This window comes from Vanacampus margaritifer, chromosome 6 (assembly GCF_051991255.1).
Source record: "Vanacampus margaritifer isolate UIUO_Vmar chromosome 6, RoL_Vmar_1.0, whole genome shotgun sequence".
NCBI classification, from domain to species: domain Eukaryota; kingdom Metazoa; phylum Chordata; class Actinopteri; order Syngnathiformes; family Syngnathidae; genus Vanacampus; species Vanacampus margaritifer.
The window spans coordinates 14,978,437-14,992,461 of NC_135437.1; the positions used below are offsets into that span (position 1 = coordinate 14,978,437).

Here is a 14,025-nt window from a genome sequence, read left to right on the forward strand (position 1 = left end):
AAATATTACGACCAATTAAAAAAAAATTGAAACACTATAATTATGTAAGTTCCTTTTGGATCAAATACAATTATATTCATTTAATTATTATTCAAAACTTTAAGTTGGAGTGCAGCTTGTGCACTGTGCAGTAGAACGATCATTTATTTTTTTGGTACAAAACAAGAAAAAGTTTACACATTTAAAAATATTAAGACCAATTAAAAACATAGCAACACAAAAGAAAGCATAGAAAAAGAATCAGCGAAGAAGGCGGACACTTAAAAAGAACGAAAACTTTATTGCAATCTACAGAACAAACATGGCTTTGCATGTATCGAAACAACCATGAAAAAGACAATCACAGGAGAAGTGACAATAGCGGGTGATTGAAGTACAGCACCGGTTGTTGAACGTGGAAATAAAGAAGCAAAATATTATGCTGCAAAAGCATTATAAGCAAGCTAAGGAAGCTGCGCAAAACGATGACGACACGGCTATCCGCCATTGTTGTTGACAGACTGACGGTTGGCGCGCAGTCACGAGAATTGGAGAATAAGCCATCAAACTGCGACAATGCGTCATCATCGAGCTGCAACCATTACGTCATCACTGGAGGAGCATCCTGCATATGGTGTCCAGACGAAAGCGTACGGGGAAAATCTTTCCACTCTGGAGCCCGGTTTCAAGCTCCGAAACGGCCTAAACGGTAAGAAACTTGTGCGGATACATTGAAACTGGCTTTTGTGTGGACGGGGCCTAAACCTATCCAAATTTGGAAGCTATACTAACGGCTCAAGGTGTGTTGTTTTTGTATAAATGATTAACGCCTCAAGCCACAAATACTATCAAAGTGTTAGCGTGTGCTAGCACGTCTACGCAAACACGTTGATTCCATTTCTTCGTGTAAGCTCCAATGAGTCAATGTAAGCAACATAGTTGCCAGAATGAGATCATGTTATTGCTACACAATAATGTGTCCATTCAGGGAGTTGCATGCCCAGCAGGTTATCTGTTCTTACATGATAAAAAAAGCGGTATGCCTTTTTATGTTGCAACAGTTTTTCTGTGCAACAGGGAGGTTTGATATGCTTCTTCTGTGGCATTATGTGTAAAGATAAATGCAAAGCACACTGAGTGGAGCTGTAACTAGCTCCCATTCCAAATTTCCTTGTGGATGTTGGAGTGGCATAGGTGCATGTCCCACTTGGGCACTTCTCCAACATTTTGACGTGTTAAGTTCTTGCCGCTTGAAAGGTTGACGCTGTCGTTGTCAACCATTTGCACGCTCAGCAGGCATGCTCTTAATTGGAAAGCAAGTCACAACACCGCGCCACAACAACACCAATAACACACCAGGTGATCTCTCACCACCTGCCGCTTAAGCAGATTAGCATTAATGCTAAAGCTGCGCGGAGGGATGGTGCAGGGGCGGGTCGTCTGCTAAACCGGCAGAGGTCGTGAACTCCTCCTGTCGAATCTCTTTAAATGCAGAGGCACACCCGGGTTAAGTTCAAGTGCCTTCTTACTCATACTTGCTCTCGGTGTGTTGAGTCAGCAACAAAGTGCTAGCCTGGAAATTAGGTTCCTTTTGTTGCTAGCATGTTAGCATCTGTTTGTTAGAATGTTAGAAAGGTCATTCACTGGTAATTATTTTCTCTGCAGCAGGGAGGTGTAATGCATCTCTTAGATTGGTGGCCTTTATTTATGCTTCTGTTTTGGGATAAAGTCGCTATTCGCTATTTACCAAGACCCGCCGCACACGGCGATCATTTGAAAATTGTAGAAGAAGCCCCTACATAATAAAAAACAATAATCGCCTGGAAGTTCAAGATGGACGCAACCCATAACGCACAAAAATAGTTTGTCCACAGAAATATTTGCAAGTTTCTGAATGACGATTCCCAAATTTTACGGTTTCCTGTGATATTAAACGTTAATTGTGGTCTTTTTAAGAGAAATTAATTAAAAAGCTATAGGCTAACTAACGTCATGCCACCAGGAGCAATTGTTAGCCTTGTTAGCTTGAATCCGTAATAGATTTATGACACCCTGTTTACAGCAATCACGGGCAATAAATTCATCATATCTTCTCCAAGATAAGCAGACTACATGTCTTGAATCATCTGTATAACAATTGCTAACTCACTTCCAACCATTTCCTGGGTGTGATTTATTTTTTATTTTTATTTTTCTCAAAACGTTTTTGTCTTTTTTTTTTTTTTTTTTACAACTTTTTGGGTTTTGTGCATAAGGTTGAGGAAAAAATTAATACATTTTGGAGCAACACAATGTGGAATGATGCTTTGGTTTAAAAAATATATATATATTCTTAATTCATTTGCAAAAAAAAAAAAGGAAAATATATTTCCACAGCACCTTGTATGCAGAATTTTGGGGGTAGAATTGATTCAATCAATAATAGCTGTAAAATGAGGTGTAGAAAAAGTACTTTTTGGATGCGCTATTTATCAAGCATTTCTTTTTAAATCAGGGTCCCTTTTATTTCAAGATACACAACATAAAACAAATTAACCAACGTACTGGCATATAATCTGCCAGTGATGACACATTATGACGATTTGTTTTTATTTCTACAAGATCATCTGGTCAATTAGTTTTTAATGTTGCGAAGCTATATATGGTCGCAGGGCGCTAGCAACAAGGTGCAAGGCGAGAGATTAGTTGACTTTCTTTTTTTTCCGAGACATGAACCTGTTGGCCCCGGGCTGGGTGGCAGCCAGCCAGGGATGATCTTACGTCTTCAATGATGATTAGGGTTCTTAGTAAACTCTGACGTGTGGCCGCTCCACGTTCTGTGCTTCCCATGTTTTGGAATCACGACACTTACAGTATAGTGTACTGAATACCACCCAGTCTGCAGTATTAAAATGTGACTGCGTCAAAACTGTGCGGGGTGTACTAATTTTGTTTTATTTTCTGGTTGACGACATGAGTTACTTGTTTTGCCCAACTGCAGTGCAGGTCTTTAAATAAACTACTTAACGTTGTTAAGTATCCATTGAGTGAAAGTGTACCTGAAATGATTTCATAGAATTGAGTTTGAGTGTCTTCATCATGAACAATGTTCGTCTTCATGCAACCATTAAGTGTATCTGTCTCGATCTAAACAAAGGCCTCGCGGCCAAGCTGGTCACAATCTTTCAGGCCGAAGCATGAGACGCTTCAATGCCATTGACTCGAGCAGCCCGATCCAGCACAAATCCAATACATCCTGTTTTGCCTCCAGACGAGGGCGAGTGGTATGCTTTGTGTTGTTTTTGGAAGAATACCCCGATAGGTGACTATAAAAACAATTTTGAGATTAGACAATATTATAAACAGAGATGCTTGATAAGCGAGATTCTTAGATATTTTAACTGCAGGTGTTTTCTTGAAGCATACAGTATGTAAGTATCAGAGACGGGCTACCTTCATATAGGGGCCCCCTTCAACCAAAAAAAACAACAACCAAATACCGAACGGTGAAAAAAAGAACAAAAACTTTTAGTGTTCTGGAAAAATTCAGCATAGCTCCCTTGACCATAGAAATGCGGCCACATGTCAGAGCCTACTGAAATACCAGTTGTCACTAGAGAAGTCAAGTTTTTCTAACATGTAAAATTTGGAGGCAACCCCCTCTACTTAATTTCGGGAAAACTAATCTGACCATTGTTGCACTAGTTGGCTGTTATTTTTAACTCTTCGACAAGCTGGACACCATATACCATGCTGCCATCCGCTTTCACCAGCGCTCACTTTAACTCATTCAATCACAGTCATTTTCACTGAAGCAACCCCCTTCGCTCCCGGTTGTTTTACTGGATTTTGACAGATTTTATAAGGCCCACAGAATATTGTGTTCTATTGCTATAAAAACATGTCAATTACCAAAAAAAAGATTAGAGTCTCTTCTTTCATCAGGAAAAAATCATATTTGTATCTGTTTATGTTTTGCAGCAAATAGCATTAGAATATAGCTAAGTCTCATCATTATTCACAAATCTGTTAAAAACAGTGGGGAAAAGAGCTTGTTGCAACATGGCCCTGGTTGAGATCTTATACTCTGCTCCCACCTGCTGGCCGTTTTTGTAATAACTACCATTGCTTTAGGTGTTCTCTTCAGTTCAGAGACTGCATCAAAGCTTTCTGTATGCTCTAGCATAAAAAAATATATATATCATTAAAAACGTATAAATGCGTCTTTGGAAGCATGGTAATATTTAAAATAGAACATATTTATACGTTTTTGGGAGCAAATGAGTTAACACCCACTGCTGTGACCTGTACTTACTCCCTGGTCCATGTTTATCCATCAAACACTCATTGGCATTGGCATGATCTCAACTTATCCTGGTTGTCTGCTCACCATGCATACCATTACCCACACTCTCTGATCCATTAGTTTGATGAAATTCTTCCTTCCAAAATCTGCATAACTTTAGATTAATCTTCCTTTTGTTATCTTCAGGAGTTGGATCCCAAAAACGCAGACAAAAATAATAGTTTCGACATTTATTTGTAAAACAAAGCTTCAATTGAAGGTTATGCAATCATCTAGGCTAACAGTGACATGACAAAGAGAACAAAGGCTCTTGCATCAGCCAGGGCCAAACGCTTAAAATAATAACAATAATAACAACAATTACTAAGCGGTTTGCGGTTTATTAGTTGAGTTTTTAAAACTTTTAAAAAAAGTTGAATGCTATTTATTTAAATATTTCACTCATGTGGATTTTATTCCATAGCCAATATCAACAAGCCCAACATTATTTGTTGTTCTGACACGCTAATAGCCAGCTTACAATACGACCAAGATTTATTATCTTAAACACAAAAATCACAAAAACACAAAAAAGACGAAACTATAATAACTTCCTTGGGACAGGATGAAATGGAGTCACTATGGCAGATCATCTGCAGCAATACTAAATGATTGGCAGCCCCACGTCCACGTTAGCGTTTAGCATGGCCATTATCCTGTTAAAATGACAGCAGCTGGAACACAAACATGAAGGAGCCAGTTCAAAACTCACTGATCCCTTTCGTCCCCTCCCTCACTTCTGGTGTTTTGTCTTTTCGCTGAACCGAATGTAGAAATCAAAGACAGTTTGTAATCACTGTGAGACTTCAGTGAATACTCATACTGTATAAAGTTGCACCTCCACAATTGTATTTTCGTTTATGCTTAAAGGTCATTTTCTATTGAAAGAACTAAAGATGAGTGTCTATCAGAGTGCAATCTAAGTTTTACCAGCAGAGGAAACAAAAAGTATGTGATCTAATGTTGAATAGAGATAGCCTTGCAAAGATATCCGGAGACAACGGTTTGTTCAGTGATCGACAATGCTCAGTAAATTTGTAGCTGTAGATTTTTTTTCTTCTCATTGCTTTACGACTGTGTTGTTCTTTTTTCTTTCTTTTTTTTTAATCATCAGGGACAAAAGTCGTCAATTAAACCAAACAATTAAGTACATCAATACAAATTCAATTGTCAAAGCTATCATATGACGTTGTAATCAATCTCACATTTTTCATAAAGAAAATTTTTGAATGATCAATGAATTTACTAGTTGTTGTTTTTTTGTAAACATCAAAGTGTGTTTTGTCTTCAATCACCCTAACCTATGTTGGTTTTGTTAGCAACAATCAGAGACAATTTAGTCTTCATCAATCAGTTTTGTTAACTTAACATGAAAGAAAATATACAATAATCCTAAAGTACAGGCTTTTGTACACATCACAGACTATCAGCTATCGTATCTACATTTTGTACAATTTTGTCTTGAATTGGCCCTAAGAAAGAGGGGAGCCGTACCACCTCGACCAGACAGGGCAAGCACAGCCCTCCAGGGCCCCCCAGGCAGTGGCAGTGCCAGGGCAAAGCCCCCCTGGCCCCGTGGCCACCGGCCGGAGAACAAACCCAGGAGCCCGGAGGGCCCCGACACAGCCCGCGCCCCAGGCCCAACGCAGCAGAACGGGGCACCAAGCCCCCACATTGCCCCACCGGCCCACAGCCCCCGCTCCCCCCACAACCCTGCGCCTCACCCACACCCGCCACCCACTTCAGCCCAGCTGTCGCCAGCCCCCAGACCCCCCCACCCCCAGCACCACCCACCCAGCCACCCATACCACTCGCCCACCCCCAAACAAGCCGCCAGCCCCCCGAGCGCTGAAACCCGGGGACCCCTGGTCCCCAGGAATCTGTGCCTGGGGGAGCAGCGGCGCAGAGAGGGCACCCGCACACACCCCACCTCGAGCCGCGTGGAAGGGCGGAACGCTGGGGAGGGAAGGAGAGGTGGGAGCACCGGGGGGAGGGCGGTACCCCAAAATCCCAGACCCGTCAGGGAAAGGTCCCGGTCGTCACGTCATACCTAGTGAAAACCTAACCCTGTTACTGAGTTCGCCAGCTCGCTGACTCACGAACTCTATCTACCCTTTCACCCTGAATGTGACCCCACCCGGTGTATATACAAGTGTGTGCATGTGGTGTGTTAAAATTGGGAGCAGGTGAGATGGAGCAGAGGGAAATATCATAATAAGTAAGTAGGACTCACGAGTCTAAAGTTGGTAAAAACAAGGAGAGCCCACACAGAATCAGTGAATCAATCCAGATAAGCGCAACCAATTGCCAAGTAACTCTCAAACATAATCACATCAGACTCTGTAGCTTTGCATGAAAGGTCATGTGTGATGGACTGACGTGCAACAACCATATCACCATCAGTCCCCATTTGCTACTGAGCAGGCTAAATAGTGCTGCTTTCAACGGCTTTCAACGACAACTCCTGATGGTCATCAAGTTGGGTGGCATGACTCACTTGTGTAGACTTGCCAACCTTTTCTAAAGGTCGTGAGTCATGTTGGTAGTTATTTTGGGCAAAAATAACATTCCACCTAACTAGTTCCTTCATGACTACGCCAAAGTAATGGCCTCACAAACAGACATTTCATATTGGGCTTGATTGGGCTTGCCATGACATTTTGTCCCTCAGCCTCCTGATATGTTTACTGCTTTGACACACCACAAATGTTTGTGGGTATATATATATGTGTGTGTATGTATATATATACATACCCTGGCATGAATATATATATATATATATGTATGTATGTATATGTATGTGTGTGTGTATATATATATATATATATATATATATATATATATATATATATATATATATATATATATATATATATATATATATATATTAGGGGTGTTAAAAAATTTGGCAATATATCGCGATATTACAGCGCGCAATTCTCGAATCGATTCGATATGCGGCCGAATCGATTTTTAAACATCAATTTTTTATGGGAATATTCAACAAAACGTCTTACTTAGGGTTAGGATTTACACATAAAGCATGGAAAAATTTTATACTAATGGAACATTAAGCCTTAATATTTTATTTCAGTGCTGTTCAAACATGCACTCTATATATATATATATATATATATATATATATATATATTGTTGTTTTTATTCATTCACTGACACTAGACGTCTACCTGCAAGCATCCACTTAAAAGCCCCTCCAGCTCTGTCTCGTGTCCGTCACTGTTATCTTATCTTCTCTGCCCCCGGTGGTGTCGTAAATTTTAAGTTGTTCTTCGTCTGCGATGTTTTGGCAACAGGAAATAAGGCTGGTGGTTTAGTTGTCAAAGTTATTGCTCTTTCTCAGCAGTGTTTTGGCAACATCCACACTTTAGGGGCAAGATTGGTGGTGGTTTGGCAACTGGAGGTTGCACCTGATGCTTTATGTTTTCAGGGTCCTCAATGTGGTTGGAAGCAAATGTAGGTAGGCTAGACTGGCGCTGGGGGTTACACTGACACCTGATGTTGTATGTGTCAATTTTGTCAGTTGTTTTTCTCAGCAGGGCTCTGGCAACATCCGCATGGTAGCGGCTGCAAAAAAGATAGGTGGTTTGTAGTCCACATGAACTCATTTGCTCCCAAAAATGTATAAAAACGTTCTATTTTAAATATTGTCATGGTCCCATAGACGTATTTATGTGTGTTTTTTTTTTTAATGAGCATACAGAAGGCTTTGATGCAGTCTCTGCCCTGAGGAGATCGCTTAAAGCAATGACAGTTATGACAAAAAAACGGCCAGCAGGTGGCAGCAGAGTATAAGAGATCAACCAGGGCCATGTTGCAACCCCCCCCCCCACTGTTTTAAACAGATTTGTGAATAATGATGAAACTTATCTATATTCTAATGCTAGTTGCTGCAAAACGGAAACAGATACAAATATACTTTTTTTCCTGATGAAAGAAGAGACTCTAATCTTTCTTTTAGTATGTTCCATGTTTTTATAGCAATAGAACACAATATTCTGGGGGCCTTGCAAAATCTGTCAAAATCCAGTGAAACAGCCGGGAGTGAAAGTGGTTGCTTCATTGAAGAGGGCTGAGAGTGAATGAGTTAATGTTGTCAAAGATTTCACTCTTCATCTGCTGGTGTTTTTGCGACATTCGAGGCTTTTGTTCAAGACTGTCGATTAATTTAATTTAGCGATGATTAATAGATTGTCCAGCTCTAGTAGATGGAATTCTATTAGCAAAGGACCGACTTGTGGACGGAAAGACTATGAGACTAGCTAAATATTTGCTTAAACAAGTTAACTAGTAAAGCAGAGACCTGATTTTTTTTTTTGAGAGAGAGCTCAACATGTCATCATTATTGCTCTCTTTTTTTTTTGTGTGCGTGCGTGTGTGTGTGCATATGTGCATCAGTGTGAGTTTGTGCTCATTAATTCACCTGAAACCTATTAAAAATCCCATACCCTTCACCTAAACTGAATACTTCAAAATCCCGCTATAGTGAAGGAAGGATCAAAGAAAAAAAAAGAAAAGTGAAATCCAGCACCAACCAGACACCAACTACTACCCACAGGGTTACAAACCAGAATCTTTCGCCAACCCCAGAAACATCTAAATTCCAACAAATTAGGGAGACCTCAAGAAACCAAAGGAAAGACTGAGGAAAGGACGGAAGGATCGATGAAGCAGAGTGAGATCCACAGATATCTGCCTCCACTGATTCAGCAACTAGAGGAAGAAGCAGATTGTGTTTGAATTTCGGTAAATCCTGGTGTGGTGGTTCTGGCATGCATGAAAACCTCCACCAAAGAGGGGAGCCGTCGACCCCGGCCATGAGAGGGCAAGCACAACCTCGGGGCACGGCAGGAACACCAGGCACCCCACCGGCCCACAGCCCCCGCTCTCCCCACGACCCTCCCGCCCTCCAAACCCCCATCATTCATCAAATTGGTCATCAGCAAGCATTCTTATCACCAGTATCGGCATGTTTGTTTTGTCAATGCAGTACAAGTGGCACATTAGTCAATGTTGCTTGAGGTCATCCTTTATGGCTGCTTCAAATTTCTGCTTTGCCCACTTCCTGTTTCACGAAGGAAACTCGCACATTCGTGAACAGTAGCTTTGATGTAACCCGAGGAAGGGAAAGAAAACCAGCAGCCTAAGCTTTGATCATAATCAAGTTTAAAACAAAATAGTCTTCTGACTTTACAAATGTCCGCCTACCATTTTCCAAAACTTAATGTCATTTGTTTGTGTGTGTGTTTTATAATGTTGTTAAATTTCTCTAGATAACGTGTAGCACTTGTGTGGGCCGTCCAACATGTTGTTTAACCACAATTAATCCTCTAAAGTAACACATGGGAATTTTGTATATAAAAAAAAAAATCATAAACTTTCATTGAATTATTTTACCAAGTAACCAATGGCTTCCTTCCAACTATTTTAAATAGTAACAATTTCTTGAGGCTCATTGATCTTATACAGGGTGATGCAAAAAAATGGGAACTTTTTAACAATCCAATAAAACCAAGAGTGATGGAAGAAAAATATTGTATTCATAGTATTTGAAACCTTAAAACATACCATTTAAAAAAAACAGTGTTGGAATTTTATTTTCAAATGTTTTTATTTACATCGTAGATCCTGTACGAAGCCATTGGAATCTGCTGTTGAGATTCCTCATTGACCGCTGCAACATCTCAGCTGGGATAGGTGGGAGGGAGTCCATCATTGTTTGATTGCAAATGGCATGTTTTAAGGTTTCAATGGGGTACCGCAAGATATACGTCACCACACTTAATTAATATTCATGAGTCTAGCGAGGGGGTCAAACTCGGCCAGTCATGCTAGACGCATGTTAACAGTGTACTAGCGAAATGTCTACTGCGCTAAATCTACTAATTCTGTCCGAGAATGATATCCGTGGTGCCCATTTCACTGGCATAGACGTCGAAGAACATACAGTGTTCAATTAAAGAGATGGCTTGAGTGTTCGATGGCTGAAAAAGACGGGAAAACAGCCGACCTAATCCAGAGGTAACGTTTTTTTTCTCCCCCTCAAAACATTGTCCTACGCCAACTGGCACTGACATTACCACCATATGCCCTGTCTGCCATATCTGGTTGTCTTACGTCTTTGACAGTTGTTGGGGGGTACATTTTTATCTTTTTTTTTGTGTGTGTAGCGATCGCAATTCTACTCGGAAATTCTCGGGCACAACCAACAAAACTCGCTATACCTCAATTTTTTCAATTATTATATCCTTCCTGCTTATAAACCTGTTTCCTTAATTCAGAAAAAGCCCTACAGATCTTTTTTTTTTATACATGTCACAGCTGCACGAAAGGGAAAAAAAAGAAAAAATCAGGCGGTAAGCAAGACAGGTCCGAACAACAGTGGCAACGCCATTTTAGCATTTTTCCTCGTCATTCATTATTGTCGTCCAGCAGTCGGGGTAATGCCAAATGCCTAAATAAATAAATACAATACAATACAATACTCACTTTGCTGGCGTTAAACAGCCCTTTTGGACGTCCGCACAAGTTGATCCACGTTCACATTTATCCCTCCGAAGTTTTAGCTTCGGGAAATGAATAAAGAATACATCCTTCCTATGTGGACGGTCGTAGTGTCTGGAGTTGTGATCTGCAAGATTCCATAAATTCGTCATTATTGGAAATGTTGTCGATGTTTGACCAACTAATAAAGTAGTTTGATAATTATGAAATGTCTTTTGTCGATTTTTGACCAACTGATAAAGTAGTTTGATGTCCGAACCTCAATATTTGTGAGCTGTTTAATAGAGAGGAACTTGACAAAATTCAGTTCAGTCACATTCACTTTTAGAGTGTCGACACAGAAGTGTAAGTAGCGTATTTGTTGTCAGAAGTCTGGTTCACATGGAGATGTCAAAAGCCCATCACAGGAGGTTCAATTGGCTCCGGGCAGTGCAGGTCAATTAGCTGCAGCTGTTGTCCATTTTCATGTCAAACTTGGAACTCCTTTAATCTGAAAGGTCAGTTTCCACGGGATCCTTTTGCACAAGGATAGTCCAGAAGCAAGAGTCCCGGAAATCTGCAGTCTTGGTTATACTAGAGTGTAGACGTTGTTGGAGGACTTCCTTTTTCTTGATCACCACGTAACATGATTTAAAAAAACAATAATACGATGAATTTTGTCATGTTTATGAGTGGAGATTATGTTGCATAGACAGCTTCATCTTTTGTTTGAATGGATTTCTAGACATTCACCACACCTGGCCCAGTTCGAGAGGGGTACCTTGTCCAAAGTCACCTGGAATATACTCCAGCTTTACGATGGATGGATGGACAGACAAACAGAATTTTTGTTTCTGTGTGTTTTAGATAATCAAATTGAATGGGAAATAAGATAGATAGATGAATTTCATGATATAAATTAGTATAAGCAAGGATACTATTTTCATTAAGGTCAATCGTGGACAGTTATGGTGATTGTAAAATCGCTTCACACAATCTGGCAATTGTTTACTTTCCCCGAATCTTCATTCCCACTATCTTGATTCGAGAAATTCCACCCTGACTAAGCTTAGACACAAGCTGCTGTGATGCCACCATTGTGAGTGAGTCGTTTTCAAAAATAGAGGCTGGCATGTGACAATGATTAATCACAAAAAGTTGTGCTCAAACAGAATGCCAATTTTCCCCAACTAGAGCGAAATTTAAGACACAGCTCAGTTAGAAAAGCCTCATTATCAGTGTTGTCACAGATTACTTGAAAAAGTAATGTGATTACTGATTACGCCTCAAAAAAGTTGTCATCTTTACTGGACAAAAAACTGTGAAGTAATAGCTGTATTTCCAATGAGCAAATGCACCCGTTAGTGGATCTCCTCCTGCTTCTTCTATTGTTTACGCCGTGGCGAGGTAGGTCGTGTCTATTGTTTTGGCCAGACTCCCAGAGCTCACACGTGGGTACACGTGACCCGGCATTGCGTCTCCCGCTGGGAAAACTGACATGCGATGTGAGGTCACTCCCAAATGCAAGATAAACATGTTTTCCTCGAAATTCTCTTCAAAATGGACAACAAATTTCTGAATTCTACATACATTATGAGGTAATAAAAATTAGTAACGTACAACCACTTAGGAAAGTAACTTTAATCAGATTATTGGTCTAAAAAAAAAAATGAGTTTGATTGCTCGTTATTGAAAGAAAGTAATCAGATTACAATAACACATTACTTAGATTACAACACTGCTCATTATACACATCCCCATAATGAAAAGAATGTTATTTTTAAAGTGGTAAAGCGGGTAAGTTAAAATGTGATTTTGTGCTCACGGATCAAATAAATTTTGACACCTTGTTGGGTATGCTTCCAGAAGCACACGATGCCAGGAGCACAGTAATTTACTGTAATTCACTGAAGCAAACAGACGAGCAAGCCCACCACCACAAAAGACAAACCTCATCTTGTGTAACTTGAGTTACAAGAATTTTTATAGCAAATAATCATACTTCAGGGCATGCTGCGACCAGACATAAAAACCAAAAACTCAAATTGCTAATAATTTAGCATCAGCCATCTGTCTAGTATAGGGGCTCCAATTTGGTAACCATCAGTCAAAATCTCATATGAGTTGAGTTGAGGTTGAAGCACATCTGGAAATGTCACTAAAACTGCTTCTTCTAACCAAAACTGCCGACTTCCATTGCATTTTCAGACATAGGTTCTGTGACTTTTTACTCACGACTTACTCGCTTAGCACCTTGGCGCCAAGGTGCTAAGCAAAATATTTCGTCAAGATTCTACCTTGTGGAGTTGGGTCAATAGAGGTTCTTGTTTTATGACAAGTTATACGTAAATGGCTACTTCAATACATGTTTTCTGTTATTCATACACAGGAAGGAGTAAAATTTACACTTGGAAGAGGGTAAAATCATTATCGCATGAAAAAAAAAAATATTTAAGATTTTTCACTCAGAAATTCTAAGTAAATTCTTCAAGGAGAGATTTAGAGAAAATTGAGTAACGGAGAACTACAGTAGTGTTACATGCAGTATATCTGGTCGTGAAACGTGTGTGTGTGTATATATATATATATATATATATATATATATATATATATATATATATATATATATATATATATTACCGGTAAATTTTCTTGAAATCTAATTGGGTGGTCACCAGTTTACTTGGGTGGTCCGCCCAGGTATTAACATGGTGTGGGAAACACTTAGCTTCTTAAAAATAAATAAATACATTTAGTCACTCAAAGGTTGAGGAACAAACCCACAACTGCAAGTTGGGAGACAGCCAATCTACTTCCTGAGCCATGCCGCTCCTACTGTGTGTTAGTACGTATATCACTCGTCAGCTGGAATCTCCGTACCTCCAAGACCAAAACCAATGTTTTTGGTCTCATTTTGGATATTTGCAAACAGCAGGAGTGGCATAGCTCAAGTGATAGAGTGGCAGTTTCCCAAGCTAAAGTATGTGAGTTAGTTCCTCAGCCCTTGTGTAACTTTTTTTTTAAAAATAATAAACTAGTAGAATGTACTCCAAAAAATGTATTCTAAAATTTACTTAGAATTTTTGACTGGAAAAACTCATTTTTTGTCATGGGAAAGGCCAATTCTCTTGTACACAGTAAAAATACTTAGAGTAAAATTAACTGTGAATATTTTATTCTCTTCCGAGTATAATTTTTACTCAATTTAGAGTGGGACCAAA

The 14,025-nt window shown here is 39.7% G+C and overlaps 1 protein-coding gene across 2 annotated transcripts in view; it reads left to right on the top strand.

Annotated features, from left to right (window-relative positions):
• Positions 1 to 14,025, top strand: part of kitlga (kit ligand a) — a 72,528-nt gene that overhangs the window by 6,445 nt on the left and 52,058 nt on the right. Inside the window, exon 3 of one of the 2 annotated variants that reach the window (XM_077567806.1) lies at positions 500 to 688. The exons of the other annotated variant lie outside the window; for it this stretch is intronic. The gene's annotated coding sequence lies outside the window, so the exon portion shown is untranslated. The remainder of the gene's footprint in view (positions 1 to 499; positions 689 to 14,025) is intronic. 2 annotated transcript variants of the gene reach the window in all.